This window comes from Sphaerodactylus townsendi, linkage group LG02 (genome assembly GCF_021028975.2).
Source record: "Sphaerodactylus townsendi isolate TG3544 linkage group LG02, MPM_Stown_v2.3, whole genome shotgun sequence".
NCBI classification, from domain to species: Eukaryota; Metazoa; Chordata; class Lepidosauria; order Squamata; family Sphaerodactylidae; genus Sphaerodactylus; species Sphaerodactylus townsendi.
In genome coordinates this window covers 60,069,476-60,097,110 of record NC_059426.1, presented here as the reverse complement: position 1 = coordinate 60,097,110, position 27,635 = coordinate 60,069,476, and the positions used below count along the sequence as shown (strand labels likewise).

The 27,635-nt window shown below is 41.6% G+C and overlaps 1 protein-coding gene across 3 annotated transcripts in view; it reads left to right on the top strand.

Moving 5' to 3' along the window:
- Positions 1-587: 587 nt before the first annotated feature.
- Positions 588-27,635, top strand: part of GLI2 (GLI family zinc finger 2) — a 282,674-nt gene continuing 255,626 nt past the window's right edge. For 2 of the 3 annotated variants that reach the window (XM_048484808.1, XM_048484806.1), the window contains exon 1: positions 588-1,269. The gene's annotated coding sequence lies outside the window, so the exon portion shown is untranslated. Of the gene's footprint in view, positions 1,270-2,669; positions 2,690-27,635 lie in introns of those variants that run through there. The other variant, XM_048484807.1, reaches the window with a different exon arrangement.

The following is a 27,635-nucleotide window of genomic DNA, read 5'->3' as shown; positions in this document are numbered from 1 at the left end:
TGCAATTTCAGACTCATACATCATCATCCTCCACCCATCCCTACATAGCCCCAAATACATCAATACATCATACATTGGCCAGTTTACATGAAGTTTATTTCAAATATTCCTACAATCAGCCCGGTGGGGGATGGGGAGCGGCTAGAAGGAAACAAACTGCTTGGGACCATGGTAATTTTGGGAACTCTCATATGAAACTGAGGTGCATTAATCAATTAATTCATTCATGTATACCCCTTCTGTTTTGATGAGCCACATATTAGTTTCTGACTAGGCAGAAACCTCTCATTTTGGGGAATGAATTTCAAGAGCAAGCAGGCTCTGCGAGAATGTGTGGTTTGGCCTTTTATCAGGTCACCCTCTTGTCTTGGAAATCCCACAGTGGCTATAATTTAGGAGCGTGCCTGGTACAAGGGTTAACTGTGGTTGTGTGTGGGTGTGTTGATACTAAGCAGCGTTGAACGGCGAATGACACTTTTCAGTCCTACGGAGGGGCATCCCCCCCTCCAGCAGCGGACCAGCGGGGGTAACCTGGGGCTCCTCCATCACTAGCAGCACATCCTTTTCCCCTCCGGTATGCGAGAAAGCCCAGCCGATGCGCCCTAACAGCTAATGGTGCAATTGACTAAAGGCGGGGAGAAAGAGGAGGAGGAGGAGCAGGAATGGATTAGAATGAAAACAGATCAGTCAATGGATTTGGACTCCGGAGATCATCTGACTTGAGTTAACAAACCCCAACTGGATTTCAAAGTGTGGGAGAGAGAGAAAAGTTTCTTTTCCCCTCCCCCTTGGTATGCGCGTGTGTGTGTCTCCCCCCCCCCTTTCTTTTTTAACTTTCCTCTTGCGGTGGTGGGAGAAAACAGAAATCTCCTCTTTCTCCTCCCCCTGCTCCTTCCCTTAACTTCTCCTCGTCCGCGAGTGTTGATGTCCTGCGCTGGGATGATGGATGGCAGGAGGGCAGAAACCCGCCAGCAGCCGAGGCTCGCCGCACTTTGGTAAACTCGCCCTGCTCCCAGCCTGCCGGAGGATCCTCGGCGGAGGGGGAGTGGGGGGTGGAAAGCAGCAGGCGCCGCGAGTTGGAGTAGCTACAGCTGCCGCTCTTTTGGAAGGACCGGGGGGTGGCAAGCCGGGCACAAAAGGACGGGAACCGAATCGCCCTCGCCCCCCCGCTCCGCCCCCGGCACTCGTGAAGCGGAGGATGGGGAGTTGGATGGGCAGCCCTGCTCTGGAGCCGGAGCCCTCGCTGGCCGCCTGAAAACTTCTCTGCGGGTAAAGTTTGTCTCTCTCTTTTTGCTCCCCCCCCCTCCTCCCTCCCGTCCATTCTGGCTCCCTTCCCTCCTCCGGAGTTGTCTAACAGGCGGTTTGTCGGGATGAGCCTGCTTTTCGGCTGCCCCCTCCCGCTCCGAGGAGCGCTGGCGCGGGGGGACTCTCTTTCCCGCCACCCGTCGGTGGGTGGGACGGGCGGAGTTGGGAAGCGCTTGGGCGGCGGTGCACTGCGTGGTGGAGGGGTGTCTCCGGGGGCGGAGGTACGGCGCTTTTTTGGGGGGGGGGGGCTTGCTCGCCTGCAGCGCCAAGGCAGGAGGGAAGAGCGGACGAACCAGACTCGTTTTGCGAGCCGGGAGAATAATCCCGGGTGAGTCGTGGTTGCCCTTGCCCCAAGACCCAGCCACGCTCGCGCTCAGGCTGCAAGATTCTCGCGCCTTGCTCGCCGCTGAGCGTCGCTTCTGGTGCCCGCTGCGGGGAAGCAGTTCATCTCTCAGCACAGGGAGAGGAGTCCGTCCCGCAAGGAATAGCTGCAACTGCGCCCCTTCCCAGTCACAGGTTTCCCTGTCCCTGCCCATCTCCAGCCTGCAGGCGTTGGCCCGGGCGGGCTACCTTAGGAAATCACCCTCGGAGGAGCTATGCAATCTCCTTCCCCGGGGATGCCCCTCATCTTCCAGAGGCCAGGCATGGGAACCGGGACTTCATTCACTCCTGGAAAACTTCTCGCCTCCGAAGATGTCGTGGGGGGTTTCCCGCGGGCAGTTTGCTTCTTTGCAACCCTAAAACAGGAGCTGGGAGATGGGGGTGCGGGGTAGTGACTGGCTGCCCAAGATCCTCTTTTCCCCGAACCGACATCTCCCCCGCCCCGGGTGCCCGGAGCAATCTTTCAGCAAGTATATTTGCGAAGGAATTTGAAAAATCCACCGCTGCAACTTGATCTCTGTGTGATGGGGAGCGGCTTGGAGTGAGATGGGCGCCAATCCTATTAAGGATTTGGAGAGCTGATGGCTTTTCTCTCTCTTCCCCCCCCCCCCCCACCCCAAGCATTCAAAAAGTTGGGAAACAATTGGAGAAGAACGGGGCGGGGGGGGGGGGGTGTCGGCTGGTGTGGGAAGCCTTAGCACAGACACACCTCAAAACTTTGCTGTCACTTGCAGGCATGCGCTGGGTTGTCCTCAGATTTGCTCTGTGGAAGATTTTTCTACACACCTTCCCGCAAAGTTCAAAAGGGAGGCTAGTTAGGTAGTTCAGGTAACATTGCAAGCAGTTGCACAGAACCAGGAGAAGAGGATTCTTTGCTCAAAGATTTCCCAAATGAACATTTCCAACCTGAGGAGCTGTTGCTGGTGCCTATTCTAAAGAGCCCTGTGGCTCTGAAGTCTCCTCAAATCAAGGTGTGCTGCTTATAAACTATGACACTGTTGAGGTATGTGGTGACATGCTGTGAGATACATAGAAAGCCAGAAACACCTGGTAATCCTGAAATGAATTTATTAGTGATTTTCTGTCACATAAACAGTTGTAATTGTCTGCTAATTTGGGTCACAATACCATTAAGAGAACCTATTTTCTTGGCCTGTCAAAATGACACACTTGCCAGCAAAAAGTGAAGGTCATTTGCCAAGATGCATGCCTACTTCTGTTTGGATTTGAACTTGTGTATAGGCACAATGGTGTCAAAGTTAAGTACCCACTGAAATCAGCGGGGCCTGAACATCACATGCTGGGATGGATCATCACCATTAAGAGATTACTAGATATACCTGCTAGAGTAATACTTCTACTTTGCTTGTTAAAAATAAAATAACAATAATATACACACGGATAGATAAGCATTTTTTAAATTTTTTCTTACTTTATAAAGTTCCTGAAATGCAGCCCATATTTTGGGATGTGTCTGCAGACTGCAGCCCATGCATTCTCTGGGTTTTGATGTTTATGTATTATTGACAGTTACAGATAAAAAGAGCACTTGTAAAACTTCTCTCCTTTTCATGCAACTGGGTCTCTGGGGGTGTCCAAGAATTTGAAAGTAAACGTTGCTCTCACATGCTGCATAAAATAGCATTTAAACAAATATTGTATTGGCATGTCCCGTGGACCCCGTGCCAAAAGAGTAAAGTAAATAAACTCTGAAATCCAAAATATACAGAAGTGGAAAAGACTGATTTCTTGTAAAGGCTTACTGATTTGATCTGTTTGTTCTAGCTACCTTAGACTGAAGTTGAGAACTTTTTAAAAGGAAACTTAAAACAAATTTACTTACATTCTGCTGCAGGGAAAACAAATTATTCTCCCTGCTTTCACCTGGGCGAGGAAGTTTTCTAAAATCACAGTGTCTCTGCCCCAATCTTCTGAAATGCGAGGGGAGCAGTGCATGCTTCTCAAGCCATAGCCTCTGCACTGGGTTTTTCTTTTTGAAATCCTGATGTTTGCCTGGAGTGATTTGCTCTCACTGTTTCAAAGTGCCTTGAGCTTTTGACACCAGGCCTCGTCGGTGATCCTTTGCGTATTACACCTCCATCTAATGGTGGCAATAACTGAATAACACTTCACTTGCTTCTGGCATAGAGTTTCACACGAAACAAATTATAGTTGGTGGAACTTTTATTTTGCGGGGCAATTAAAAGGAAGGCATGTCTCCAGCAGTTCTTAGACAACCTGTCCATAATTTTTAGAAGGGGAGGATCATCTTGTATTGAATTGTTTTTCTCTGGTGAACTTTTTATCCTCTGGTGTAAGTTTGTAAAAGAGATAATCTTCAAAGCAAGGTGTGGGGCGAGATTCACTTGATCTTGACTCCTGTCATTGCCTTAAGCGTACAACTTTTGAAGTGCTCAGAAATGGAACCATTACACTGCAAAGGGGAACATCCCCTCAGGACTGTTTGCAGCTTCCTTTTAATGTCTCTCCCCCCCACCCCCCCACCCCCCGCATGTGTTAAAGGAGGTGACGGGTGGAATGAGTACACACGGATAAATAATACTTGCAGCTGGATGCTGGACATTTTTAAAAGTAAAACTCTTTTGAAAAGTTCTAATCACATCATTAATTTAAATCTGGGGAGATTTGGGGACTATCCTAGTCTTATTTTGAAAACCTGTGTTTCATATGCTGAGGATCTGGAGTTCAATTAATATTCATCCTGAGGATCTGGAGTTCAATTAATATTCATGAAACAGAAGCATCCCCAGAAATTGATGTTGGAGGCTGCCTTGAGGGACTGTGAAAAGTACTTAAGAAATTGTCAGGTGTTGAACATGGGTGAAATAAAAGGAGTCCTGTGCCAAGCCTGCAGAATTGACTCCTTTGGTAAAGGGTTGGAGGGCATTACTCTGGGAAACAAAGCAAAGGTTTAAAAGGGTGGTCTTGAGAAACAGTTGGGTGGGAGGACAAGAACCTTAGGGGGATTCACATAGCTAGTTCGGTTTGCTGGTCTTTTAAACTCTCAGACTAAGAAGCTCATCTCTATAGATTATAATGCCACTGTTGTTTTTCATTAGTTTTAGTTAAAATGATGGTGCACTGGCATCTCTATGGTAAAGACTGAGAAAATTACCCACTCATCAAAAACTAATATTAAGATCCAAATATTTAGGATCCAATTCTCATAAAGACGTCTTCCCTCTGCAATGGTGGTTTAATTTATTTTGTTATGTAAATGTAGGTTTAAAAGGCATCTTAGAACTACTTTTCATTTATTCTTTTATAAGGAACATTTATTCCAAGGATGGTCTCTTCTGAGTGCAAGAACAGCTTTATTGAAACTGAACAGATGTTGCTAACCCTTCACTCCCTCAACTCATGGTGGCCTACTGTAAGCCTGTTGTTTGCACTGATTCCTGAAAGATACACAAATCCTTCAAGCTTTTTGTATTCTCCAAAGTGTCTTGTTCACAGCAAAGTTTCCAGTACGGATTACTGAAGAAAGCAAATTCAGCCAGCGGTCATCCCCAAACTCTATATTTATTTGTGCAGCAAACACAGATCCTTTGCTTTCCTTAGGAAGAATACACTTAATGATCTTATTCAAGGATTTTTGAAGTGCTGGTTGTTGTTTTTTTCCCCAAAGACAGAAAGAGAGGGTTTTTTAAATGATTTAAGACTTAATATCTATTGTGGCTTCTCCAATACTTCTTGGACTTGAATGTTTATTCTTCGGCAGCTTGTTCTGTTAATTGAATTACTGCCCATAAAATGGAGCAATGTGTAAATGTGTTTGACATATACTGCAGAGTACTTTTTTTAAAAATGGGGTTATTTTTTAATAGCACCTTGAAAAGAAAGCATTAACTAGGATTTGAATTTTAGGGACTGTTGCTACCCCACACTATTGTAACAAAACATTGTATTTAATAATTTATACATTTGCACACTTGTATCTACTTCTGAGACACTTGTGGGTCTTATAGGGCACTTGTGTGAAAGCTGACAGCCCATAACAATATAGTGCTTAAAACATCAGAAGGAAACGGTCTCCTCAAACCACTTATTTTGGAGTGCCCTACAGATGGAGAGCCATCATACATGGGAGATATTTTAGCCATTGCAGATACTTTAGAATTTCTAGTATAGCCCCAATGAAAGTATACCTGAGTGGCAGAGTTTATTTAAACTCAGAGGATTCACAGCACAATAACTTACGAAGTATATGATTTTCATTAAACAGGGTTGTCCTGTGAAGCATAAACAGCTATCTTTTCCAGAGGTGTGACAGGAACTGAAAAAAATAGTGGTAAAAACTTTGTGCAATTGTTATCAGCAAGCCTGTATGGAGTTGGACCAACTCACAGCCTACCAGAGACTGTTACAAAAAGTATATTTTTGCCTTCACCCCATATTAATTTACAAATTAAATAAAACACCAAAATCATAACATCTAAGTTGAAAGAGAATAATAAGGGTTACTGTTCTAGATTCTGATTGTTATGATTTCTCTCCTCTGTTTCTTTCTAGCTTCTGAGATATTTCTCTTAACTGAAAGGCACTAAAAAAACAAAAAAGAGAGACATTCCCTTGATTCTAAACTTTTCTCCCTAGTCTCTGCTAGCAGGGAGAGAGAACCTACATTAATTTTGTGCATTGGTGAGGATAAGCTTTAAGCAATCTTTGAGTTTTCGGTTAACTTGAATAGGTTAATGTATTTTTTTAAAGAAAAAAAAACACATTGGTGAGAAGTGTGTTTTAACTCTGAGTACCCGATCCCATCCATTAGCATAAGAAAACCAGTTTTAGTGCATTTACTATTGTATTGATTGAAGAGTTCCAACAGTCAGGAGGAGAAAGAAAGTGAAAAGCTGCAAAGAAATGGTGGTCTATTCAGATTATTCAGCAATCCAAAGCTCTGGTCATCTGCCTCTGAAATCTGCAATCGGGATATCCCTTTTATCTTCCCTGTGCCTTTCTTTGGCCTTTTTCACACGTTCACTTTTGTCAAGGTTTATTGATCACGTTTTTCTTCTCTGCAAATCTGTGGAAAATTTAATGAACCAAAAACAACAATGAAAGAAAAAGGAAATTTTAGCACTAGGTTGAATACTGTCCCCTCTCTTCGCCCACTGCCACAGGCTTTTAGCTAGCAATTCCTTCTCATTGTGTAGTTACTGTAAGACATACTGTAGAAACTGTGGAAAACAGCTGCACTGGTAATTCTGTTCATTAGAGAAAAGTTTGTATAATGTCTGTGACCTAACAGAAAGCCCAATTAGAAATGCTTTCCTCGCTCTTTTGATATCTTTGCGAGGGTCAGATGCTAGTCTCTGCCGCTCACCAAATTGCATATGATAAAGTATTTCCTTTGAGTCCAATGAAGCCCATTAGTTGTCTGGCATTTAAACCCAAGTTGCAATGATTGCGGATTACCAGTTGTTATTTACAGCCTTGATTGTTTTAGTGCCCTGATCTTTGCTCAGTCCACATCTGCCCTGCCTCTGTGCTGCCTTGGTGTGTTTTATGATGCAAATGTTTTTGTTAACTTACAAATAGTTTCAGTATCTGGATGATCTCAGGTGGCATACTTTTAAAAGCTGTTCTAGTTGGACTCAAACTCTGTAATTAAAGGGGGCTCCTCAACTTGAGGACAGTTTGCTTCCACTGTCATCTTTGGAGCCATTTACCTTTGTGAAACTAGTTGAACTGTTGGCTCTTTTATGATTCAGCCACAGTTAATCTGAAAGACTTTGAACAGTGGTGGTTCTTAACTCCCTCTTTCCCTACTCGACCAACAGCATGTCTAGAAGAACAGCATAAAATGGACTAGAGTGTGTTTCTAATTAACTGCATATTTATTTTTCCACATGTCTACTTTTTCTCATTAGCCAGAATATATATTATAGGATATCTGACATTTTTCATGGACAGTAATTAACGTGTTTGCCCTCAACCTAATATGTATGATGCAACAGTGATTTGTTGACAGTCCCAGGTAAATGTTATTTGAAACTATATTCATTCCTAGTTTGGAAACATAAATCATGTATGCTGACTGTTTTTCCTGTTTGTTGCCATTCATGGTATATCTGACAATTCAGACAGTCACAACATTTGTCAGGGATTGTTAGCCTTAGCAAGATATCATATTTTTAACATTTGCTAATATTTACTTCTGTGCCATTGGGTAAGAGTCACCAGTACTCATGCATGAGAAGATTTGCGGTTGAGTCTTGTTGCCTTTAAGTCTATTTCACCACTGTGGCAGAGGACAGAGGGCGATATTCATCCACATTGGTTTGGCTATTGTTTCTGTGATATTTCCTTGCAATTAAGTAAACAGGAGCGAGTTGATATGGTATTATTAGTTCCTTTCTGATGTTGTATGTTATAATCTTTTATCAGTTTCAGCCCTCGCTTTTGTTGCAGTTGTTGATTTTGTTTCTTTTATTTCATCTACATATAGGAGAGAATTTTCAAGTTTTTTAATGTACTCTGCTGGATCAGACCAGTGGTCCATCACACCCAACATCTGTTTCACAAAGGACCAACAAATAGAAGAGGCAGACTTCCCATAGGGAGTGCCTGAGATTAGGCCTTCACGAAGGGGGTAAGGTGATGACCTTCAGGTACTTAATCCTACAATTTGTAGGTTCATGCATGCACACAAATAATATTGAGAAATACATAGGTATTTGTGGGGAAGATTGGCCAGAGAAAAAAGAGACTGCTTCAAAAATCAAGATAGACTCAAAGCTGATATTAAGATATTTTGCGAGCAATCTTGCAAAATGTGTAGTGCATTCTTATACATGTTTATTCAGAAATAAATCCCATTTTATTCAATGAGGTTTATTCCAGGTATGTGTTTTTTCAGATTGCAACTTTGGTTATCTCACGTATCAGGATTTATCAGTTTCTTATACAAAACTGTGTTCCATAATGAGCAGGAACCTTTCATGATATAGCTTCACTCTCCACTGAAATGTTTTAGGAATGTGAGCAAAGGCAATCATGTCTCCATGAAGGCAGTTGCATGATGATCTTATGATTCTTAAAATTGGATAGATGAACACAAATTTCAATTCTATTTATTGCTTGAGAGGATGATACAAATAAACAGCTTCCCAGTTGATCAACATGCACTTTGGGGAAGTCACCACTTAATACACTACTTGCCTGTGTGTACTGTGGTTATTTGAAAGAAACATTCGTGATACTGTTTGATTTACCCATGATGGGACATTTAAGAGTCCGGACAGGTGTTACAAGGGGGATGTTTTAATGATATTCATTAAAATAACTAAATCCACAAAGTTGGGATTCAGATCAATTGATGTTATTATTTACCACACATATTATGTTCTTCAGCTAAGTGTGGCTTAAGTAGGATTCCAAGCTACGATGATCCATACATCACTGGATACTGCAGTTTTGCAGTCCTTCATTTCTTGTGTTTTCTCATCCAAACAGAGAAATCCAAGGGGTGAGTGATTACTTTTGTGCAGTATCGAAAAGCATGTGGATCTAGATCTAGTCTCCCACACAGACACACTGAGCGGGCAGAAGTCTGCTTTAGGGAGACAATGAACAGCTCCAGTGTCCTCAAACAGTCCTGCAGGGCCTCTTGATTGAAAGTTAAATATTTTTTATAGATGGTAGCACTCTTCACAAATTCTAACTCTGTTGAAAAATACATATATTTACTGATAACGAACGAAATTTTTACAAATATCCATTCTGCCGCCACCCAGATATGCAAAAGGATACACACACACCTCATAAGTAGACTCTTCTCTTTTTTTAGCTGCTGAGCAAAGAAAATTCTTGTGATTGTTTCTGTCAAATTCTGTTCCTCTGTTAAAAGAAAATCGGCTCCAAAAGACTGAAATTATTCCATCCAGAGGACCCTTAGCAGCGCCTTTTTGTGTGTGGAGGACAATGCAATAAGTCAGACGGGACTTTTTGAGCTGCATCTGTAAGGAACTGTAAGGACCCCTGAAGTACACTTGTGTTAAGTTGAATTGATTGAGATTTAATGGCTGTTAGTGGCTATAAATGGCAATGATTTTCTTGAGTATCTTCGCTGTGCTTGACATTAATAACCAGTGGAAGGGTATCTGTGTGTGCCCCAAGTGAATGAGTTCTAGAGATGCATTCCCCAATCTTTTTTTCCATAATTTAGTTGTTTTGATGGTTAGAGCCGCACACACCCCTTTCTTTTGGCTGCAAGCGGCATGTAATCTTGTCAGTTTAATTTTGTCCTCCTGAATTTTGTTCCTTCCAGCATAAATCAGGCCATTATATAGCCAGGCATGATGAATTTGTTTTACATGCCATCATGAATTAATGCTATGCAAATGGAAGCTTTACAGGTACCATGATTTACTTAATAATAAGTTCTAATATTTAGGTCCATTCATTATGTTTTGAAGATTTATTGGTTGAGTTTTCTTTAATATATATATATATACAAGCACATAATTTTTTTCAGATGTGAGATTTGTGTGCCTTTGCTGCGCAAGCACATCTTGATGGTTTTGAATCGTAATGGTTACATGCTATGCCTGCAAAGGCATTTCACAGAGAGCATGCAGATTTTAGTGGCTGAAGACCCCAGACAGAGAGAATGGCAACAGTCATTTTTTGAGGCAGTATTATGATACAGCATCCCTTGTTTATCATTTCAAGTCTCTCTTGTGAGTTAGTTATGCTAATAATAATAATAATAATATACATTATTATTAATTGTAATGATTCATTTAGTGTATTTTATTATTATACCAACATATATTCATGGAACTCCTTGACAAGGATGAATATCTGTATAATTGCAGACTTTCTGTTTTTTCCTGCTATTTATCCAAAGGCTAAGGACAATGGAGAGGGACATCGGAAACATAAATACACCTTAAGTTGCTGATCAGAAAAGATTTCAGCCTAGCTTTCCAAAAAAATGGAGGTTTTCTTTCAATCTGTCATTTTTCACCCCAAATAAAGAGGCACAAGACACCTTGGCTTGATACATTAGTCAAGTTTAGCTTATGGCAGCGTATTTTATTTTTGACATTTCAATAACTTAAGAATCAAGGTTTAAAGTGAACGTCTGATTTCACTCTGTCCAAACTGTTACGCAGTCTATCAAATAGATCTAAAGTTCTAATACTTGCAATGAAGTTAAGAAGACAAAGTATGTTTACAGTTTTCCAGACAAGGACAACTTGACCATCACAAATCCAAATCAAAGAAATGCTCAAAAGCTAAATTAATAACATTGTATACTTTTATATAACCCCAGAATTTATTTGCAGTGGGGATTTGCAGGTAACTCGTTCTCCATGGATAGCACTTGTTATCCATTTTGTGCACATATGCAGATGTTAATGAATCATCTCGACCTGGGATAGGCAACTTTGCTTGGAAAGGCAAGTTCCCTCAATTACAATGGCCTGTAAAGCAGGCCTTTGTAATGGAACAAGATGGGAAGTTGCTAGCTGGCTGGAAAAATTGTTATAAAGTCCTCATAAAAAAGTGCAAAAGATTAATCACATGAAAGACTGTGAGAAATGAGGCTGGGAAGAAGGGGGCTGCATACTTGTGTGATGTAAGATAGACAGAAATTATATGGGAATGCACACAACATATAGGAATCTTGCTTGTCTGGCATTGTCTGATCCAGATCCTTCCACAATCTGTACAGTTCTGATTGACTGTAAACCTTTCTGCTTTATGAGTCCTCTACATTGGACATTGTGTTATGGCAGACATGCTTCATGTTCTTTCTCTCTTCCCTCTCCCTGCAAGGTATCTGAACTTCAGGATTTTCTCCTGCAGTTTGCTCTGCCCTTCACCTAAGAGGTGACTACACTACAGTAGATGTAGTGCCTTCTGTTCTTCTGCTGCGTGTCATTACTTGCTAAATTAAAAGCTGTGTTTCCTATCCCTTCTGGGCATACTGAAATCACCCATCCTGAAGAACGCTTGTGTAACTGTTACTGTGTGCAGGCTGGGGAGTTCTGAGCCATGGTCACAGAAGTTCAAACAAAGTGCAGTGCTGCGGGTGCTGCTTTTATTGGCCAGCTTGCTTTCAATGTCACACCTTTTTGTTATTTTAGATCAGGAGGATTATGTTGTTACACAGAACCACAAAGATTTTAGGATTCTCTGCTGCTCAGTTGCGTATCATGGGGGAATGGGTTTCATGATGTGGAAGCCATTTGGAGTGGTAACATGGGGGGTGCATTTCAGCCACCCCTTCCCTCCCACAAGCCTTCACCCGCCGCCTTGGTTTGCTGCCACGGTGCCCACCCTTCACTGAGCCCTATCCTATAACACAGGTTTGTTTAGGGCAATGGATGATTCCTTGAAAAGCTCACCACGTAAGGTACAACTGTACAGGATCCAGTACTTAACGCTAATTGAAGATCTCTGAGGAATCCCAGGAATCTTAATTTGTTATGGGTAGATAATCATTTCCAGACTGTAATGTATCTTTGTAGGTCCTAGATGCATTGTATATAGCCGTCATCCATTAACAGCCAAATGCTTCAGCATCTGCATCAAGTGGAAGCCCCTAAAAAATATGTGGGGAGTGGTGTTGGGCCAACAGCCTCACTGCATTTTGTACACAATTGCCATTTCTGGGAATCTATGCTACTATACATGACCTGTTTATGCAAGTCAGTGAACTGTGTGTGGTCATGAAAGCTCAAAAAAGGTCTACTGGAATCATTGTGGGGCAAGACGGACTACTTCCTGCAGAGGTACCAATTTTTCACTCTGAATTAATAGTCGTGTCTATGTGTGTACCTGTATATGAAGGACAGTGGCTGGTCTTGTAACCCTTTAGCATTAGAGCTGCCATTGGTATGAATAGATATTTCACACAAGAGCTATTGACATAAATGCTGTGATTCCTTCAGTTTTGGTGCCCCATTTTCCAGCTGCTGTGTCATCACAGCTCCATGACACATCTGAGCAATTAGTGCTAGGCCATAACCCCAATTTTGGCTCCTTGCACCATGTCTATTCATACGCAGAGATTGCAGCTAATCTGTGCTGGGCTTCACGAATTGCTCTTTCAAATCAATTTTGCTGTTTTGTAAGCTTGGGAATGGTTTTGCATACTCGGTAATGAGTGAATGACAACAGAGGAGAGGAACACTAAGGGAGAGAACATACCAATTGCTGAGCAGCTAAAGGAATTCTACTAGTCTGTATTAACTGTTGAAGATATAGGGCAGATATTTTTTCCTGATCAGATGTTTAGAGGAAAGGATAATGAATATCTGGAACAAATAGTGGTAAAGATGCAGGAAGTTCTAGAATATATAGATAAACTGTAAACTAACAAGGGAACCAATTGGTTTTCATCCTAGAATTCTTCAAGAACTAAAATGGGAAATTGCTGAACTCCTAACAATGATATTATGTAACATGTACCTATGATCAGTCTCTGTACCAGAGAACTGGAGAATGGCCAATAATATGAAGAGGGTTTCTGCAGGTCTCAAGAAATTACAGGCCAGTTAGCTTAACATCTGCTCTAGATAAGTTGATAAAAGCATTAAAGATAGAGTTGATCAGCATACAAAAAACAGCGTGGCTTCTGCAAAGGTCTAACCTTTTGGAGTTTTTGAAGGTGTCAGTAAACATGTGGACAGGAATGAGCCTGTAGACATTATGCATTTGGATCTTGACAAAGTCCTCCAACAAAGATTACTAAGCAAACTTCATGAATCGTCTTGGGATAAGAAGACAAGTCTTATCTTATGGATTGAGAGCTGGCTAAAAATGGGAAGCAGGAAGTAGGAATGAATGGTCAGCCTACATAATGGAGAGATGTGAGCAGTCGAGTCTCTGAGGGATCTGTGTGGGGATGGCTGCTTTTCAATCTGTTCATCAGCTACCTGGAGATGGGGGTGAAAAGTGAGATGATAAAGTTTTCAGGGTGGTTTAAAAAAAACAGATTGTGAAGAGCTCCTAAAGGATCTTTCCAGACTGGAGGAATAGACATTAAAATGGTAAATGAGATTCAATTTGAGCAAGTGTAAAGTGATGCATATTGGGGGGGGATCAGTGGTGGGATCTAAAAATTTTAATAACAGGTTCCGATGGTGGTGGGATTCAAACAGTGGCACCGCTATTGTCCCTATTGGGCAGGGAGGTTGCTTTAGTAACCCCTTCTCGGCACTCAGAAAAAATTAGTAACCACCTCTAGAGAAGTGGTGAGAACTGGTTGGATCCCACCTCTGGGGGGAATCCCAACTTCACATATACACTGGTGGGGTCTGTGCTGACAGCAACAGACCAAGAAAAGGGCAGATTCCGTGCTGGCCATAATTAGACAAGGAATAGCGAGTAAAACTGCTGCTATCATGCTGTCTTTATATAAATCTATGGTGAAACCATACTTGGAATTCTGTGTACAGTTCTGGTCAGCAGACTTTAAAAAGGATATTGCAGAGCTTGAAAAAGTGCAGAAAAGTGACCAAAGTGACCAGGAAACTAGAGCAACTGCCCTATGAAGAATAGTTAAAATGCTTAGGACTGCTTAACTTAGAGAAAAAACAGGTAATGGGAGACATTATAGAAGTCTATAAAATTATGCATAATGTGGAGAGAGTGGATAGGGAGAAGCTTTCCATTTAATATTAGACTGCAGGGTCACGAAGGTCACAGTTTCAAAACAGACAAAAAGAAGCATTACTTCACACAATGCATAGTAAAATTGTGTACAGGTAACTCTCTGCCCCAGGATGTGGCGATGGCTGCCAACTTGAAAAGCTTTAAGAGGGGAAGGGACATATTCATGGAGGATGGAGCTATCTGTGGCCACTAGTCAAAACAGATAACTGGTCATGATGCATACCTATTTTCTTTAGTGTCAGAGGAGCTTGTCTATTACATTAGGTGCTGTGGAACATAGGCAGGATAATACTGCTGCAACCGTCTTGTTTGTGGGCTTTCTAAAAGCACCTGGTTGGTCACTGGCCATTTCTGCCAACAGAAGTAAAATGTCTTAAGGACGGAAATAGAAATGTTTTGGAGAGGAGTTCTGCACAGCTTTTCTCCCAAAACGTTTTCAAAAAGTTTTATTTCAGCCCAAAACTGTTTTATTTCAAAAAGCTTAACTAGTGATTTCCCCCCCCTGAAATATTTTCAAAATGTTTCCTGTTTGCTGTTTTATTTCTCCTGCATGATTTTGAAACTCTAGTTTCTCTGCTCTTTGCTGCCTGCCATTTTCTGCTGCTTCTGCATGCTGACTGCCTTTTGTTGAAGTGTAATTCAGATGTTTTCTTATCTAGCCTGCCATTTCTGACATTGCTTTGCACCAATAAACTGAATATTCCTTGTCAATGATGCAAATATGTTGTTTTTTCCCCATTTTTTAACATTTTGTGTGAGGTATATTTGAAGCTATATAGACATGATATGAAAATCAGCAAGGCTGCACAGATTTTGAGTTTTCATAGCTTCCAAGCAGTGGCGTAGTTGCCATAGGGACATCCTGGGACAAACGCTTGGCCGCCCCGGTGGGAGTCACATAGGGATGCAAAATTGCCCCCACACTGCTGCCCGAGATGCAGGCCTCGGCCCGTCCCTTGAACAGCAGACAATGACCTGGCCATAGCTGCTCCACCGGGCAGAGGGGGTGGCCACAAGGCCACCCAATGGAGCAGGCACAGCTGGCTGCTGGCTGCCAGCAAAACTACATTAAGTCGGGGTGTTTTCGCAGGCCCAGTCCTGCTTTGGACTATCTTTTCCAGTTATGGTGAGCATTTCAGTTTCAATTTGCATATTTAGCAAAGGTTCATGGATATGTTGTTGAAATGCTCAACATAACTGGAAAAGATAGTCCAAGGCAGGACTGGGCCTGCTAAAAGAAGGACCTTCATACAGGCCAGGGAGTGGGGCTCAGGGCAGGGCTCTGCCCCTGGCCCTGCCCCTGCCTCTGGCAAGCCATGTGGGGGTGGAGCCCTATGGGGAGCATGGGGGTAGGTTCAAGCACCATTTAGCCCCATATGCCTCTGCTTCCAAGATATTATCGTTGTTTTAAAAAAGGAAATAACCATTTTTCCCTGAAACACTTTATTTCTCCCTACCATGTGGCCAAAAAAAGCAAAAATGGTTCTTTTCAAAACATTTTAAATGTTTTGTGTGGAAAAAGACACTGTGTGAACAGACTGCTGCACTTTATGAACATGGCTTTTCTTATGTTCATTTTCATGGGCAATGACATCAGAGTGAAAAATCATATGCTACAGGGAACCCGCTTACATTTAATTTCATTTTCCAGTATAGATAATCCAGGCATATGATTTAGAGTTAAGGCAATGAGTCAAGAGAATTCACCTACTGAAAGTGAGAACAATGCTCACTGAACATTGTTTCTCCTGGATATGAACTGTCCTGACATTTTACTCACTATGTCATTCTCCATTGGTTGCGTCACGTACATTTGTTCCCAGGAAGAAGGAAGTGTTTGAAAAATAAATATAGTAAGCGGGCACCTAAAAGTGAATATTCTTGGCATTAGAAAGGCTTTGGGGTGATATTTCATCATTCCTCTATGTACTAGTTTTGCTCCATAAAACATCAACAGGCATCTTGTCTCAACTCTAGTCCAAACCTGAAGAATCAGAATATTTTTGTACTTAAGAATACTTGTAGATTTCAGGTAAGAGAAGGGATCTGAAAGCAAGCACAAAGAGCTAAAACTAAAAGTTGCTAAAGAATTCAGAGCGCAAACCCCTCCAGATGCCTGTCATGGCTCTAGCTTGGCTTCTCCCACCTAGGTCTTCCATTCAGTTTCTCTCTTGTTGCAACATCTGGAATCAGTAACATTTGTCAGATTCTCTGGCTTCTCCCTTCTGGTTATTTAACCAATGGAGCTAGCCAATTGTTTCTAATGCCTAGTTTTCATAATTCAACTAAGTCAGTCTCTGCTGACGGGTCTGACCTCCCAATTCTTTTTTTCCTTTCCTTGATAATCTTACAGATCATCAAGTTTCAGTCCAACAACAAAACTGGTCTTCCTTTTTTGCTATGTGAGTCAGCCAGGTTATGCCCCCCCCCCCCCCCCCCACACACACACACTGCCTTTCCTTATTGCTGAATTTCCTGTGAGTGCTTTCCTTGCTTTCCACAATGACACAACTTTATTCTTACTATTTTGGTCATCTCTCTACTACTGCTGGGATTTCAGTTCCTCTGGAGTGAATCTTTTATTGGTAAATAGAATATTAAAGTAAAATTCCATGACACAAATGCCTTGAGACTGAAAATAGTTTCTAAATTTCAAATGTCTTTGCTTCTGAGAGATCTCCTTGCCCCTCCCCCTTTCCTGGCTTTCTTCTCTCAGTTACTATCAATTTCATCCTCTTTTGTTTCTCATTTTACCAAGAACCCATTCTTTCCACACATTGCTTCTTCAGATTTCCCTGTGTGTCTCTCTTTTTCCCCATGGCTCCCCCACCATTAGATAAATGTGGTAGCAGAAGCATGTTTTGGGGGTATGTCTTGTAATTTCTCAAACATTTTATTGTTCTGAACAATTTGTCAAGAAAGACAAAGGCTGTGGTGGTTTTTGTAAATATATTAGCATACAACTTCTGTTGTTTATAAAACACCCCCAGCTTTCGTCCTGCCCCCTTTTTAAAACTTCAAGTCGACTCCCAAATGGCTATGGGCTGGGATCCAAAAGGGTTTACGGAGGGGGAATTTAAAGGTTTTCCTTGCAACTAATGCAAAATTGTTCCCCAAACCTTGGGGACCTGTTGTAATTGTGGCCTCCAAAATCATGAGAGCAGCTGTAATCAGAACAGGAACTTGGTTAATCTTGAGGTATGTGCAGAGGAACATGGGAATTCAGCTCTTTGAATCTATGCAGTAGCCATGGTACATGTTTACATTCGTGGCAGACCTGAAGAAAAATCTCTGGTTGGCTAACAGGCTTCCTATATATCAATATAGGAAAGCACGTTGTCCTTAGGCTGTTTCTTTGCACTTTCTCTAATCGCTTTGGGCACCATGAATCTGTGTAGAACAAAGCCACCTTAACTCAGTCTCCTTCCCCCTTCCACTTTCCTTTGGTGTTGATGGCATCTGCTGGTGACAGATGCTTTGTGATGAAGCCATCAGATCAACATACCTTTAGAGATACTCCATGCCGGTACTTGCGGATCACAGTAATCCAAATGTCTTTCTTTAATTGTCTTCTCAAGTAGAGCATTAAGCTCCTGACTTTCAACTGCTTTGGTGCCAAAAAGGTTCTCACAACAAGATCTAGCCTAGTCCCTGCTGGTCCCCCCCCCCCCTGTTTTTAAAGAACTGGTCTCATTTTAATTATGTGTCAAAGGAACCAGAGAATAAACCTCAATCTGAACAATGACTAATTTCACATACTGTACATAAACTCAGGATTTATAGCTGTTCCTTGCAATTGCTGTGTGGAGCTTTACAGTTCCAGTGTGTTTGTGATGATTTCTGAAATCAAAGCCAGAAATTGAAACTTTTGCCAGACCACAGGCTCCTGAGCGCCAGACTTGGGAGACAAGCACCACATGTTTTGGTATGATTTGAAAGCATAACATGAGTTATTTTTAACCCCCCTTCTTCTCCATCCCAGCTACATAATCTTTTCCCTAGTTAATCCAGTGGATTTGATGGATTTGTGGGGTGTGGTGGGACTTTTCCCCCTAATTTGTTTTGGAGGTACTCTGGCAATTTTGGGCTTGTGCTTGAATAGTAAGTTACCCCCCTCATCTGAGTTATTGTCCAATATATTATGACAACTGTTAAAGTATTGACCTAAACTCCCTGTAGGCATTTGAATTTTCTGTCAGCAGAACTGAGCCTCTTCTGCTTTTAGTCAGGGTGATGCCAATAGAGCTAAACATCCTTTTCATGAAATGTATTTGTTCCAGTTTCACACTATCTCTGTTTTAAAAAAACTTTGCTATCGAAGAGATTATACTGATTCACAAGCTTACTGAATGATTGTTTCTGCCGAAGTCACCTAAACATTTTTAAAACATTTTAGATCGCCCCAAATAACACAATATTTGGTTGTGGTGGGTTTTCTGGGCCGTGTGGTCGTGGTCTGGTAGATCTTGTTCCTAACGTTTTGCCTGCATCTGTGGCTGGCATCTTCAGAGGTGTATTAAAAAACAGTCTGTTTCACACTGTGTCTAGTGAAAAAGTCTGTTTCACACTGTGTCTAGTGAGAAGGGAAAGTTTAGTGGGATATACTGTCCATGTTCCAGGGTGGGGACCCAATCAGTAAGTGTTTGCGTGGAACTTGCTATGCAAAGGTGTGGTTGAGTGCATTGTATTGCAGGTGAGTTATCAGTCCATTTTTAAAATACTGGTAGCCAATATTTGTTAATTTTCAGAGTCTCTTCTTTCTTGTTGAAGTTGTCTTGGTGTTTGTGAATTTCAATGGCCTCCCTGTGCAGTCTGACATAGTAACCTTCCAAATTGTCCACAATTTCAGTGTTCTCAAATAAAATGTTATGTCCAGTTAGAGAGTTACCTCAGGCAGGCCATCCCACAAGGTGGAAGCGACAACAGAGAATAAAAATATGTAGGCAGCTCCTGATCTTAAGAACATGAAGAAGATCAGTGGTCCATCCCATCCAGAAATCTGTTCCATAAAGCATCCAGTGAATTATCCTGGAGAGCTGGCAGTAAGAAAAAAGTCATCATATTGATGACTACCATTCCTAAAGCTAATGATTACTTTGAGTCATCCACTGATGCCATTTTCCTGCTTCTGCTTCTTCCTGTATTCTGTTATTGCACTGTCATGCCCTTGTACTAGCAAGCACCCTAGATCTGTGTAGTCTAGTGTTAATGGTGAATAGCAAAGCCTTAAAATTTGAATTCTGAAGATCATAAGCAGATTTTTTTAGATTGACAATGTAATCCCAATCATACATTTCTAAGTCGATTGGAGTTGATGGGTTTAGAAATATGTAACTCTATTTAGGATTCTGCTGTTAATCTCTCCACCTTTGGATGGTAAGATGGTAGGTGGTAGGCCTTGGCAAAGTGAGGCTGTAACTTTAGGATTGCCCATAGGGCTCACTGTGGTGGTTATATTTGAAAAGGATATTCTACCCATTCAGATTAATCTTTTCCCCACTTCTTCAGATTCCATGTTCTGTTGTACTCTTTGTGTTCCCCTGGTGCTTTAAGTCAAATGACACATTGAGTCCAAAAAGGGAGTCCCCTTTGACCATGGTGGGAATCATGGAACCTGTATGGTCAAAAGTCATGTATGACAGGACTGTAATAAGAGGGGGATTCAGTAGAATAGAAGCAAAAAAAAATCTTCTTCCTCCAAACCATTATGATGAATGCTAGATTGCTGCCATTCCATATTTTCCCCATGTTTCCATGGTAACATGTATTTAAATTAGTCACATCCTTTAATATCCTTACATTGTCTCCCAACCTTACTCCACTTTACTGACTACCTCCTTTAACTGTGTAATCCTAAACAAGGTTACGTCCTTCTAAAACCATTGAAATCAATAGGCTTGGAAGGGTGTAACTCTGCTTAGGACTGTATTATAAGTTTGTATTACATATTGAGGAAACACTAAACATGATAATGTTATGTGATATGTCTACTTTAGCTAAATATTTAATGGGAAGATGTGGGAAGAGATGTGGATATAAGGCCGGCGGGCATTTATAATAATATGTAATTTGATCTGAAGAATTTGGTAAATACTGCAAGCACAAGAGAGTGTAATGTCTGAATGGGGAAGGAAGTCTACCAATGGGTAAAACCTCCAGTGATGAAAATGTAACATCTGCAGAAGCCTAAAAGACGAAGTGTATTGACAGAACCTCACTTTGCGCCATCTCTAGGCTGAACCTGTTCTGCATCTCAGGTAGATGATCTTATGCCTTAGCAATTTCAGCCTGGTGCAATCACATTTGCACAGCAAATGATTCTTTAAATTGTGGCTTTACAACTCCTGAGCTATTTAAAGGGGTGTCTTGGTAATATTTGTTCAGGTTACTTAATTAAAGCTAACATATAGCAGAACTTTCTCAAATTATTATTTTTACATGATGGAAAGAACAGCAAAAGATTTATGAAAGGCCAGATGTTGGACATAGTCCAGAACAGGTTATATGCTCACATTAGGTGCTGTGCTTTTTATTTTTATATGGTCATTAAGCAGCTGCTTAATAAGCAGGTCACTAATATAATGAACTGGATGTGGATTTAAACCTGCACCTGAGAGTTTCATATGCAGATAAATCAAGCTCACAGGTCCGCTTTTCAAATTATTATATGAAACATGGGAATTTTCTGTGTGGGAAAACAGCACTAAAATTCACTAGGATCTCAAATCCAGAGAGTTAATTGTGTTTACCTTTCACTGAAGTTGATGGATGTTAGTCATGACTGAGATCCATTGATTTCGATTACATTGAAATTGAACTAACATTGCTCACCAATCCAGTACATAAAGAACTGAGGCATCATATTTATAGGTTTTAAATAATCAACCATATTTTTATTTGGTCAAATAATCTGCAATAGGAAAATCCATTGATTACTAACTCTACCATGTGAGTATAGTCTAACTTGGACAAGGCAGCTGATATATTAACTTCCCACCTCTCTCCGATGTATGTCAAAGCTCACCCTTGTTCTGGCCAAGGAGCAGCGAGTATAACTGTTCCTGTTTTTTTTGCAGCCACATATCCAATGTGCTGAGGGAGGCTTTGCCACATCAACCCACTCCCATACCCTCTTGGCCTAGGTAGGTGAGGCAGTTTCCAAGACATTGTACAGCCATGATCTCAGAAGATACAGGAGACTGGTTTTTGGAAGCCTTCTTCACACTATAAACAAACCCCCAGGGTGCTCACCAAGTTCAGCTATTTCACTAACCCTTTACACATATTGTCGCTGCCAGTTGGGACCTGTTTAATTATATAGCTAAGTTATATGTACATCCAAGAAATCTCCACCTAGCAGTGCAAAATAGTGTGTGTGTGTTTGTGTGTGTAACTTCTTAGACCCTTACCCAGTATGGAAGAACAGAGGGAAAAATTCATGCTTGGTTCTGAAGTGATTGGCAAATCTTTCACTATAAGATGAGTGAAGGGTGAGTGCAGAGCTGTATGCAAAAAAGGAGGGTGGCACAGGCCTTTTCCAACACTTCCTTCCCATTGACCAGTGAGCATGAGATACTTGTGGGTCTCCTTCCTGCAGCTACAGGTACTGCAGTATCCCTCCCACTCCAGCCCATATGTGGGAAAGACAAGGAATGGCTTTCTCTGGAACAGGGCCTAAATTTGTGTCTGAAAGAGAAACAGACAGTGAAAATTAATTACATGACAACTGACACCATGGGGTGGGGGGTAGACTTATAATTGTATGTATGCATAGCCTAGATTTGTGTAAAATCCTGCTTCTGGGTGACTCTTTGAACATTGGGATTTTCTTCCTTCAGCTGGTATGGAGCCATTTCTTATTGAAGCTGTAAAGAAATCATCACCACAGTTAATAAGTGAAGACATGTAATAAGCCAACACCCTTGAAAGTGAGACAGGTTCAAAACTCTGGATCCATTTGCTGTCAGAAGAAGGATTTTTCCCTCCTTTTGTGCTTGTGCAAAACAAGATGCCACATGCAGGATTAGGAATCCACTTAAAAATATTATTTGGCTTCAGGTACTTTGGTTAGAATCCAGGATTATTTTCCACATCAGAAGTCTGCAGAGGCACAGACAGACCTAAGCACTCTTGTCTGAAACTTCAGAGCATTTTTTTTGCCAAAAGCTCATGTTTTACTCTGACTAAAATATACACCATGACTTTTCAAAGAAAAATTGAAATATTGTGCCAAGCATTGCACAACGCAGGCCTCCTTGCACCAATACCATGTATGTCCTGCCTTGCTGCCTCAGACTAATGCCAATTGAGTATGGCATTTTATTTCCAATGGCAGTTAGTCATGATTGCATGGATAAGCCGTCTTCAAATCTTGGAAACATGTTATGGTTGTAAAATAGGCTGGACAAGGAAAGTATTACACACAGCACAGAGTGGTAGTATTTCCCCCTTTATGTACACCATCATAAAGTTTTCCAGAATTTAAAACTGGACATATGCTGTGTTTTAACACCTGCTTGTTGTCTTCCTTCAGCCTCAACCCACTCCTGAGGGTTCCTATGCTCAACCAACTACTGCATAGACCTCAGTGGAGAATATTGCTATACAGTTGACCTTTCAAAGTGGCCATGTTCTCTTAGTGATCTCTGTCACCTGGAGATCAGATGTAATAGCAGAAGATCTCCAGCTACCACTTTGAGTTTGGCAATCCTAGCTGATAGTTTCCTGGTGGAGATCTCCAGAAATTACAACTGATCTCCAGACAACAGATACTAGTTCCCCAGGACAAATGGCTGCTTTGGATAGCACAGTGTATGACATTAAACCCTCTCCTCTTTCCAAAGCAATTTCTACCCATGCTGTACCCTGGACTTCCAGAAATTTCCCAACCTGGAGTTGGCAATCCAAAACATAACAAATACATTTGTAATGGTCTTTTGGGTGACAGCCCCACCATTTTGGAATACCTTCCCCAAGGAGATGCACGTGACCCCCTGACTTTTGATCTATAGAAGGTGGCTAAAGATGGTTTCATTTAAAATTTAATTTAATTAATTGTGGCACTTTTAAGTTGTATTAAATTCTGGTTTTTATTTATATTGTAAGCTGACTTGAGTTCTATAAGGTAAAAAGGTAGCTAGTAAATGTTAATAAATAATAATAATAATACAAAATAATAATCCCCTCATGGACAACCCTTTGTTGTGGGGAAGGGGCTTGCATGCTTTGATGATGTTGAGAGCAATGTTGGAGGTATACTACCAGAGGGGTTTCCCAAGCCAGACATATATCAACTGAGAAACCAGACTAAGAGTGTCCACCAACCCATACAATATGGTGATACAAATGAAAAATAATTCCATTCCGCATCGGTCATCACAATGATGGTTAACAAGAGCTGTGTCAGATGCTGGGGTCCCTGGGCATATGTTGACAAGTGGGCTACAAGTGGACCAACCATTAAAAAGAAAGAAGTATAGCATGCGAGAAAATCATGCCATCATGGTTTGTTACTATAACTCAGCCAGAAAAAAGAGGATACCAGGGGCCACTCCCCACTCACCATAAGCCGCGGGGTCACCTCTTTAAAAGACACGAGGATCCTGGACGTTCCCCACGTCACCAGTGCCCACTGTGCAGCTGCCCGGAATTTGCCGCTCTCCCACCTCCTTGCCGCGCGGCAAATTAGGTCCTCTGCAAAGAGCAACATTTTCAAAAACCCCACGGGTGCCGCGGGGTGGTGGGGAACCTCGGCTGTTTACGCACGGCTGATTCGCTGTGACGCACAGCTTCCGGCCAATCAGGAAACAGGAACTGCCATTTTGTTTAGGGAGGGTGTCCCCGTCAGAAAGTGGGCGACATGAAGCTACGTGATGATGGAGACACGAGGCGACATCCTCTTTTACAATGCACGCTATGCGAGAAATTGAGGCGATGTGCACAACGCTGATGTTGCCAACATTGCTCCCTTTGCCTCGAGCTTTCACGGGCTTTGCGTGGCGAGCCTATCAAAACAACTTCTCGTGTCAGCCAATCCAAAATGGAGGCCGCCGGGCCTTCGGCTGGCCACCTCTCACTTCCATACGATGTCCATGACGCTTTACACGCATGCCAGCCAATCCAGAAGCGCTTTGATTTGCCACGGAACCTCCTCCTCTTGCTCCCAACGTTATTTCCTGAATGGCAAAATGAGTGGGGAACAAATGTCTCCTCAGTAGTCCAAAAGCGCCCTTAGAGGCTTTTTTCTCACCCAGCGAGGTTACTTGCTTGGCGTTGCACTTAGAAGAGGTAAGTGGGGAGTGGCCCCAGAAGTGAAGGTACGAACAGCGGAAACAATAATACTCGGATTCAAATATCACTGAGCAAAGACTGGCAGATCAAAGTTGATTCATCATATGGAATAAAGTGTTTACAGAGATAGAACTGGAAGAAATCCAGAAAAATTGTGAAAAGAAATAAACTGTAACGCCAGAAGAAAGAACAGCACAGAAACATTGGGAGACATAATAGAACTACCAGAAGCATCAAGTCGGGATATCATACGGCCAACGATTTGGAAAAAAATCTCACATTTGCTATACATGGATGATTTGAAGCTCTATGGGAAATCAGGCACAGAACTCCAGTCACTAGTGAACACAGTCCGAATATTCAGCAAAGCCATTTTGATGGAGTTTGGCCTGGAAAAGTGTGTCACTGTGATGATAAAGAGGAGCAAGATCACTGAGAGTGATGCATAGAAATGCCTGATGGCCAACGAATCAAGTGTAACCAAAAGAAAGCCTATATCTGGGCATTTTGCAGCTGGATAATATCAAGCATAGGCAAATGAAGACTGTGGTCAGCAGAGAATACACCCAAAAGATCAGGAAAATTTTGAAATCTAAATTAAATGGGGGGAATACCATTAAGGCCATCAACACCTGGTTCATACCCATCATCAGGAACACTGTGGGAATCCTCAACTGGACACAGGCTGAATGGATGCAATGGATAGAAAACTTGGAAACTTATGACAATGCACCATGCCTTGCACCCATGCAGTGATACTGATAGATTATACCTTTCCTAGAGATCTAGTGGCAGAGGCTTACTGCAAGTAAAGCAAACAGTGGAAGAGGAGAAACATACGCTGGCTCATTATGTGAATGTAAGTCAAGAACAGACATTGATTAAAGTGAAGAACAGACATTTGCTGAAGGCCCAGAAAATGAAACAAGAATACAGAAAAAAATGTGATTAAAACAAGGACTGAAAGCTGGCACAACAAAGCACTGAACTGCCAGTTTCTGGAAAAGATCAAAGACAAGGTGGTCAGTGAAAAGACATGGCTGTGGTTAGCTACTGAAACTCTGAAAAAGGAATCTGAATTCCTAATTTTAGCTGCTCAAGAGCAAGCCATTAGAACAAATACGATCCAGGCCAGAATCAAAAAATCTTCCGATGATACAAAGTGCAGATTTTGCAAGAAGCTGATGAAACTGTAGATCATGTCCTCAACTGCTGCAACAAGATTGCCCAGACTGAGTACAAACAGAGGCACAACTAAGTGGCCAAGATGATTCACTGGAATTTATGCAGGATTTACAACATTAGAATGGCTAAAAACTGGCGGGAACATAGTCCAGAAAAAGTCATGGAAAATGAAAAGGTCAAGATCTTGTGGGACTTTTGAATCCAAACTGACAAAGTATTTGCACATAATACACCAGACATCACAGTGATCAAGGATGAGAAAGTGACCATCATCAACATAGCGGTACCGGGTGACAGCAGTGTCACTGAAAAGGAACATGAGAAGGTCACTAAATACCACAATTTGAAAATTGAGCTTCAATGACTATGGCACAAATCAGCTGAGGTTGTCCTAGTGGTAATCGGCACCCTGAGTACCATTCCGAAAACACTGGGGTGGCACTTGGAAAACCTTTAAATCGACAAAATTAACATTTGTCAGATTCAGAGAACAGCCCAGCTGGGATCTGCATGAATACTATGCCTATACATTACACCTAGACCTCTGGGTGAGGCTCGAATTGTAATGAAAGGCCAACAGCCAGCTAAACAACTGGAAGCTGTGATAGCAAACAAAATAATAATAATAATAAAAACCATGAACTTAGCATGCCCTTGTGGTTTGCTTTTGGTGTTTTTAAGTACTGGTAGCCAAGCTTTGCTAATTTTCAAAGTCTCTTCTTTCCTGTTGAAATTGTCTTGGTGTTTATGAATTTCAATGGCCTCCCTTCGCAGTCTGACAAAGCAACCTTCTGAATTGTCCAGAATTTCAGTGTTTTCAAATAAAATGTTATGTCCAGTTTTGTTTAAGACATGTTTAAAATATTTCCTTCTCTCGGGACACAGTGTATAACAGACTTCCCTCTGTGATACACATCTGAAGATGTATACACCAGCCACAGATGCAGGCGAAACGTTAGGAACAAGATCCACCAGACCACGGCCACACAACCCAGAAAACCCACCATAACCATAATAAAAACCGTTTACGCCATGCAGAGCATGATTAACAGTTGAAATCCTAAACAGAATCCTTCTAAACCAATTGACTCAATTGCTGAGGGTGATACTTTAATATTCTCATTTTGCACTGAGAGGCTGGTTATCTTATTCAGGCTGAGCATGAGCACTGTATCACATTATCATTAGAGCTACTACAAATAACTGAGTGATAGCCATATGCATATATGATTTCTGAGTAGGGAAATATATGTTTCATTCCAAGTGTAGCATGTGTGGTTTCCTACTGCAAGTATGATGGTTTGAAAACTACTGCATGCAGATTCTGTATTTCATACCATATGGTGTACCAGATACCATTTCAAGTACTGTCCAAAGAGCAAAGCCTCCACTATTCTAGATTAAATTGGTCAGCATGTGTGGTATAGCACAGGCAAAGCACTGAAGTATACAACATATTTTAAAAACGATTACAGAAGACAGTTTTAGCTGCGGATCTAATTTGTGATCTGAGCCAGCCAACACTTTCATGTTCTCTGCCTTTGCCCTTCTTTTTCACAGAACAGCTGAATTACTGGTGTCCATGTTAAGATGTATGGCTGCATTTTGTTTCTCTAATTACATGAATCTCCACCATCTAGCTTCCACAGAAGATGAACTACCACTTTACCCAAGATAGTCTCACTTGATTTAGATGCCTATTTTGCCTAATTTTACGATATAGGTTTTTCCAAGAACAGGGAAAGCAAGGTGCAGCTCAGGATACCCACTTTTTATCTTACAGAAATCAAAGTCAGTCCTGCTAATGTGGTTAATGTCCT